This window comes from Myotis lucifugus, unplaced genomic scaffold (assembly GCF_000147115.1).
Source record: "Myotis lucifugus unplaced genomic scaffold, Myoluc2.0 scaffold_50, whole genome shotgun sequence".
Lineage (NCBI taxonomy): Eukaryota > Metazoa > Chordata > Mammalia > Chiroptera > Vespertilionidae > Myotis > Myotis lucifugus.
The window spans coordinates 5,632,441-5,639,977 of record NW_005871098.1 but is presented as its reverse complement, the minus strand read 5'-3'; the positions used below and the strand labels follow the sequence as shown (position 1 = coordinate 5,639,977).

At 38.3% G+C, this 7,537-nt stretch overlaps 1 pseudogene; it reads right to left on the bottom strand.

Moving 5' to 3' along the window:
• Positions 1-1,047: 1,047 nt before the first annotated feature.
• LOC102435823 lies at positions 1,048-5,864 on the bottom strand (annotated as a pseudogene).
• Between the last annotated feature and the right edge of the window lie 1,673 nt (positions 5,865-7,537).

The window sequence follows — 7,537 nt, the reverse complement described above, 5'->3', positions numbered from 1 at the left end:
CCTAGATCCGACCAGTGTTTTGGTTTCAGCCTCAGACGCAACAGGTTTTTGTTGACAAGACAACCGCCTCACCTACTTATTCAAAATTTCACTCTATAAAAATGAAATCTTCTCTCTCGCTTTGCCCACCGGTACTAACAAAAGGGGAATAAATTTCTATGTTTCTCTCTGCAGCAAAAGTCCCACTGATAATATCAAACAGAGTCATAAAGTTTTCTGTCGGACTATCAGTGTACATGTATACATTAAAAAATAAATGTATTTTTCATAATCATATACTGTGTTTTGTCGCTCGAATGAATTTTATTATTTCTTCAAGGTTCTTCACATACATACACCTTAAGAGATATCAAGTAGGCGTAACATGTTCTCAAAAAATTAGGGTTGGCACACAGAAGAATTTTGAGTCAGAGATTTTGCTGGTTTTGGCACGCACTCACAAAAAGGTTGCCCACCCCTGTTCTAGATCTTTGAAATATGCCGTTGGTATTTTAATGGGTTTTGCATTGAATCTGTAGATTGCTTTGGGTAGTATGGACATTTTAATGATGTGGATTCTACCAAGCACATGGTATGTTCTTCCATTTGTTTATGTCTTCCTCTATCTCTTTTTTCAACGTCCTATAGTATTCCAAGTACAGGTCTTTTACCTCCTTAGTTAAGTTTATTCCTAGGTATCTTAATTTTTTGGTGCAATGGTAAATGGGATTGTTTTTGTTTCTCTTTCTGTGAGTTCATTATTGGTGTATAAAAAGGCCATAGATTTATTGGTGTTAATTTTGTATTCTGCTACATTGCCGAATTTTTTTTTTTCATCTTTTGAGTATCAATTTTGCACCTTTGTTTCACAAATATATAAACATTTTTGTATATTTCTTTTTTAAGCAATAAGCTTCTGTGATAATTTAATTTTTAACAGTACTCATAAAATAATGAATGCTTAGTTGATTTAATGACTATGTCCTTATATATGAAATTTAATTGGTCTCTGAAAAAAATTCTCTGACAGTCAGTATATCATTTGCAAGGAGCTAAATACATTTCAAATCAAAATTTTTCTGACACTTTAATATCATCCCATATTGCAGCTTTAATTTTTGAAGTATCATATTCCCTCATTATATCAAACTCAAGTTATGGCTGACTCCACTTCTGAGCTTCTCTCATTTGCTCTTCAATTAAATAAAGATCAAATCTGATTCCTTTGATATTAAACTTTGGATGCTCCCAGCATTTGGACCAGCCCTTAGGCTTCATTTTTACTTTCAGGCAATTAACAGGAGCTTCTTGGCTCAATTCTTGTAGACTTGGCTTCATATTAACATCAACAGTGCTGTACTCAGGAAGCGCATCTCCTAAGTATAGCAAGCTGTCATCCAGCTGTTTCTCTAATTTGACCACTTGGATCTCCTGGATTCTAGGATTATAGAGTTCAGAGAAAATCTCAACACTTTGTCCTTCAATAGTATTCCTAAGGATAAAAGTGGTTCCAAGTCCTGCTCCTGATCTCTGGATGCAAATCCCCAGAAACTGGCTGGTTTTTCCATTGGCATATGGGTTGGCCCGAGTAACACTAAGAATGCTTCCAACATAGAACTTTGGGGTGTGGAATACTTTTCTCCTTTATAACATACCTTTTCTTTCTAAAATTTCAGAGGATTTGTTTTTCCTCTTTGAATGGATTTTGGCTGAGTTGCTTCAGTGGTGAGAAAGTAGAGAGCTGTGTTAACTGCCTATGAATGAGGTCTGACTATAGGAAAAGAAACTAGTACCTCAAGTCACACACAAAAACAGTCTCATTATTATAGTCCTTATGTTTTCAACTCTAAACAATAAGTCTATATGCCTAAATATCCAGCAATAGGGAGTAATTGGATACATTATAGTACAACCATTCTTTGAAGTAAATTTGTCAGAACAAAATTTGCTTCTACTAATACATACCAGCTTTGTTTTTGGGTTCCCAGCCATCAGCAGATGCCTGCCTTTTCCTAGTAATACTCTGAGTGTTGAGGGTAGGTAGATGGCAGACCACCCAGAGGAGCTAAGCCATGAGTCACTCACTTAAAGCAGGGAGAGCTATGGCCATTATATTTGGAGGGGGATTAGGTATGTGCCAGAGGTGGGGGTCCAGTATCTGTCCCTGAATGGAGTTTCCAGAAGTCCCACATTGCAAAAACAAATTTGTACAACAAAAGTTGTACCTCTTAAAGGGTTTAATATCTTTAAAGAATTACTTTTAAGTTACATTTGTGAAGGTTACAATGAAAAGATGACACAGGAAGGAGTCTGAAAGCAGGAGTGGTCAACACCTCTGTGTACTGTGCCAGTTTGCTCCCCCAACCGCCAGGGTTAGGCCTCCCTGTCCAGCTGCCCCTGCCTCGGTTTCACGTCTCTTAAGTTAGATAAAATTTGTGTCTTAGTTTGGATTCCTGGAAGAAACCTAAGAGAAGAATTTGAATGTAAGTAGTTTATTTGGAAGGGAGTACTCAGAGAGGAGGGAATCCAGAAAAGAAAACCACCTGTTAATGGTACACTAGCCAACCAGCTCCTGCCGTCTCTGTATAACTGGAGCTTAATGTACACCTAATAACTCTGTGAAAAAGAAAAACATGTCAGAAAACTAGTCATGTTACACAGTATGAATCCTACAGAGATTCATGCCAGAAGAATTCTTTCTTTTAAATTAGTTGTTATGTGGGATGCCGTAGCTTGGGCTTTTGTCCCTTTTATTTTATTTAGTTATATGCCATCTAAAACAAGTATGGCAAATAGTATAAGCTCAGACATCAACTCTGATTGAGCGATGGCACACTCCAGAGTTGTGATGAGAAGGATCCTGAGTGTTCATTCATGCTCAGAAATAAAACCAAAGATTATTGACATGAAGGGGGAAGAGCAATACTCATGCTTTGTGACTGCCATCCCTAACCTAGCTGTCATCCATACCCTGTTTATTTATTTGTCCAGGCCCAACAGAACATACTGTAAGAACTTGATAACAACGATCTAGGTATCTTTTAAAATATTATAGCTAGAATATCATGATTAGTTCATAATAAGAGAAGTTAAATTAATTAAAACCACAGGACCATTTTTTTTTTAAAAAAAGTCTACAGATTGACAATTATTAAAAAGCATGGGTGAGTTTTGGGGGTAAGAGACTCTCACATGTATTTTGGTGAGTATCAAACTGGTGCAACCCCTTAGGACAAAATAATATAAGAATTTTAGTGTCCATGACTTAGATTCAGCAATTTAAGTCTAGGAAACTAACTCACAAGTATACTCATATGTACACATAAATGTACTTGAGGTATATTCCCTGCAGAAATGTTAGTGATAGCAAAGATTAGAAACAACCCAAGTACCCATCACTAGGGGAAATGTTAGATAAATTGTAGTACATTCAGACAATGGAACACTAAGCATCTGAAAAGGTTAATAAAGATAGTGTATGTAGTGATAAATATAGAAAACTCTTCATGATAACTTGCTAATAAAGGTACAAAATTTAAAAAGAGAAGGAAAGACGCACACACAAAAGTAGTACACATGTATATTTGTTCATGCAAATTATATATTTAAATGAAAAAATGTGTAACAGAGGTTACCTCTGAGGAAGAAATATTTGAGGGCAGGTAGATAGAAGTGAAAGGAATATTTATTTACACTCTCCCACTCATATCTTCTCAAACTTTCTTTGATTTTAAAAAACATGTTAATATATATTTTTAAGTAAAAAAATGAACTCTTACTAATTCTAATTGTTCCCTATCCTACTACCTTTTCTTCATTAATCTTAATGTGGAAGGAAGGAAGGAAGGAAGGAAGGAAGGAAGGAAGGAAGGAAGGAAGGAAGGAAGGAAGAAAGGAAGGAAGGAGGGAGGAAAGATCTCTCCTATTTCCTCATGCAGAGAAAATCATCGTTAATATTTTTGGATAATTTTTTGGTATATTGATATTGCCATCTAGTCTTTTTTTCCTCTGCATAAGTATTTCTTTGTCTTTTAAAGTTAAAAGTGTGGTATCACATTGCACATAGGCTTATATTTTCGGCCTTCCACCAATTTTTTATTATTATAAGAATGAAGTTAAGGATAGATACTGAACAAACTGAACTTCCCACATTTTCTATGGACAGAATTTGGGAGTTCAATGTCATGGTTAAATTTATTAACAATATTAGATTTATCAGAAACAAGATAGCATGTTCCTTCTTTTAATCTTCATATCCTTAGCATTTCTCACAGTGTCTGCTAAAGAATAAGTCTTGGGAGATAATTCTCCATGAATTTCTCACATTATACACATATTCCAGGTAGAAGCATTGACTGCCTTTGTTCTAGACTGTTTTTCAAGGATGTCTGTATAGCAAACTGCTTTGGAAGAGTGAAGAAGTGTCTACCTCAACAGTAATAAGCAGGTGTGTTTGCTATTGAGTATAAAAGACCTGGTTTGCCAAGGTCAGAATTCCTCTCAAATGCTGACACTGGTTACTGCTACTGCTGTAAGTCTGTGTCTCTGACTCTGGAGTCTCATTTCTAGTATGTCTGCCAGCTTCTATGAAACTGTAACAAGCTAACTTGTTAAGTTGAAAGTAGGGTAAAATCTCATATCCTTCACAGCTCCTGAGAGTAAGTGCTCAAAACAAAAGTTCGTTGAATTAAATAATTTCTAAAATGTTTAGGGGACTTACTCTTCTGACTAATCAACAGTTGCCTTCGTAAAAAAGCCCAAGAACATCTCTTGGCTAGGAGCTCTTTCACAATACAGTATATTTTTATTATAGTACCAGTGTGTGTTAGTCATCTTGTGTTTATTTTAGATATCAGTGTTGACTTAAAAATGTTGTCAGCAGTCTGTTTGGACTTGACTAAACTTTCAGTTGTGTGATGGAAACCGATTATTTACTTAAGCATTGCCTAGTCCTGTAGGAATGACAGATTTTGAGTGGCTTCTACTTGTTTCTGCATCAGTGTCCCTCATGGATGAGGACATGGTTTTTGTTTTTGTCTTTTGGTGTGTTTTAAGTGTTTTATTTTTTTAATATCTTTATTGTTGAGAGTATTACAGACATCCTCCCCTTTCCCTCTCCCTTTGCCCTTCTTCACCCAGATCCTGCCCCACCCTAGGATTTCACTACCTAATTGTCTGTGTCCACAGGTACTGCATATAACTTCTTTGGTTAATCTCTTTCCACTCCTCCTTCCCCCTTCCCATTGAGATTCATCAGTTTGTTCATGTTTCTATGCCTCTGGTTCTATTTTATTCATCAGTTTGATGCCTTGTTCATTTATTTGTAGATTCAACTGTTGATAAATAGGCATTTATTGCCATTTGTTATTCATATTTTTTCTTCTTTCTCCTTCTTCTCCTTCTTCTCCTCCTTCTCCTTCTCCTCCTTCTCCTTCTCCTTCTCCTTCTCCTTCTCCTCCTTCTCCTTCTCCTCCTTCTTCTTCTTCTAGAATACTCTTCAACATTTCATGTAATACTATCTTAGTGGTGATGAACTCTTTTAGCTTTTTCTTATTTGTGAAGCTCTTTATCTGACCCTCAATTCTAAATGATAGCTTTGCGGGGTAGACTAATCTTGGTTGTAGGTCCATGCTTTTCATCACTTTGAATATTTCTTGCTTTTCTCTTGCTGCTTTTAAGATTCTCTCTTTGTTTTTAGCCTTTTGAATTTTAATTCGGATGTGTCTTGGTGTGCTCCTCTTCGGATTCCTCTTGTTTGGGACTCTCTGTGCTTCCTGGAATTGTATGTCTATTTCTTTCACCAGGTAAGGAAGGTTTTTTGTCATTATTTCTTCAAATAGATTTTCAATTTCTTGCTGCCTCTCTTCACCTTCCAGCACCCCCATAATGCGAATGTTGGTACACTTGAAGTTGTCCCAGAAGCTCCTTACACTGTCTTCATGTTTTTGGGTTGTTTTCTTTTTGCTCTTCTGATTAGGTGTTTTTTGCTTTCTCAGCATCCTCTATTCTACTGTTGCTTCCCTGTAAAGTATTCTTCATTTCAGTTAGTGTATCCTTCATTTCTGACTAGTCCTTTTTCATGTCCTTGATGTTGATATTAATTTCCTTGAAATTCTCACTAAGTTTCTTGACATTCTCACTAAGGTCCATGAAGCTCTCATTAATTTCCTTGAGCAACCTTATAACCATTGTTTTGAACTCTATATCCAGTAGTTTCCTTGCTTCCATTTCATTTAGTTCTTTTTCTGGAGATTTCTTCTGTTCTTTTATTTGTGACATTTTTTTTCTATCCACATTTTGGCTGCTTCTCTGTGTTTGTATTAGGTAGAGCTGCTATGTCTCCTGGAAACCATAATGTGATCTTGTGTAGTAGGTATCCTGTAAGGCCCAGTGGCTCAGCCTCCCCAGTCACTTGAACGGGGCACTTTAGGGGGGTCCCTGTGTAGGTTGTGTGCACTGTCTTGTTGTAGTTGAGCCTTGATTGCTGTTGGCATCACTGGGAGGAATTGACTCCCAGGCCAATTGGTTATGAGGGCCAGCTGTGACTACAATGGAAGAGTTGCTGTGCAAGAGACACCCTATGGAGCAGGACTTGCTTCAGTGGGGCTTTGGTGCTCACTGAGTTCTCGCTTTGACTATGCTGATTGTGGATACTGTAGAGTTGTAATCTGGTGTGGTATGAAGCTGTCCACTGAGTGCTCTGGCTCTTGGGCCTCCTGGGTGATGCAAAGTTAACCACTGCCTGTGTCCTGCTTAAGACCACCTGGCATAAGCTACAAAGTGATCTGCAATGGCTACTACTTGTGTTTGTCTTAGAGATGCCTAGTAGAGGCCAAGTTGTGAACCTTGCTAGTGCTGGGCCTGAGGCCACTTATCAAGAGATATGGGCACACTGAGTCCAGCTGCTGCTTTGAGAGATTTTAGGCAAGTCTGAAGCCTGAGCCAGTACAGGCCATTCATATGGAAAAGACACTGCAAACAACTTGGGTGGGGCTGCAAATTAAGTGGGATGGGATATCAGGGAATCACTAGGGTGGGGTGAATAGTGAAGGCCATGTTGATGGAGACTCAGATATAGTGCCTGCCAGTCAGCTCTATGGGGAATGGGGGGGGGGGGGATTTCCCAGCACTTTTATCTGGGAAAAAGCTGTTCCCAAGTTCTTGCCCTGATGCCACACAATTTATTTCCTCCATGTATGTCTCTGGATCCTTTCAAGCTGCTGCCACAGTGCTGGAGCTCAGAGGGAGTAAGTCCACTCCTTTAAGAGGAACTTCCTAGGACTCCAGCAGCCTTCATATCACAGCCTCAATCCCAACTGGTTTTGATAGCCAGAAGTTATGGGGACTTCTCTTCCCAGGACTGGAACTCTGGGCTGAGGGGTCTAGTGTAGGGCTGGGGCTCCTTGCTCCTCACAGGAGGCCTCTGCAGCCAAGATATCCCTCCTGATTAAAAAAATGCCACACGTGGTTGTTGGACCAGCCATTCCATGCCTCTGCTCCTCCTACTAGTCTCAATGTGTTTTCTTCTTTAATTATCTAGTTATAGGACTTCCATTCA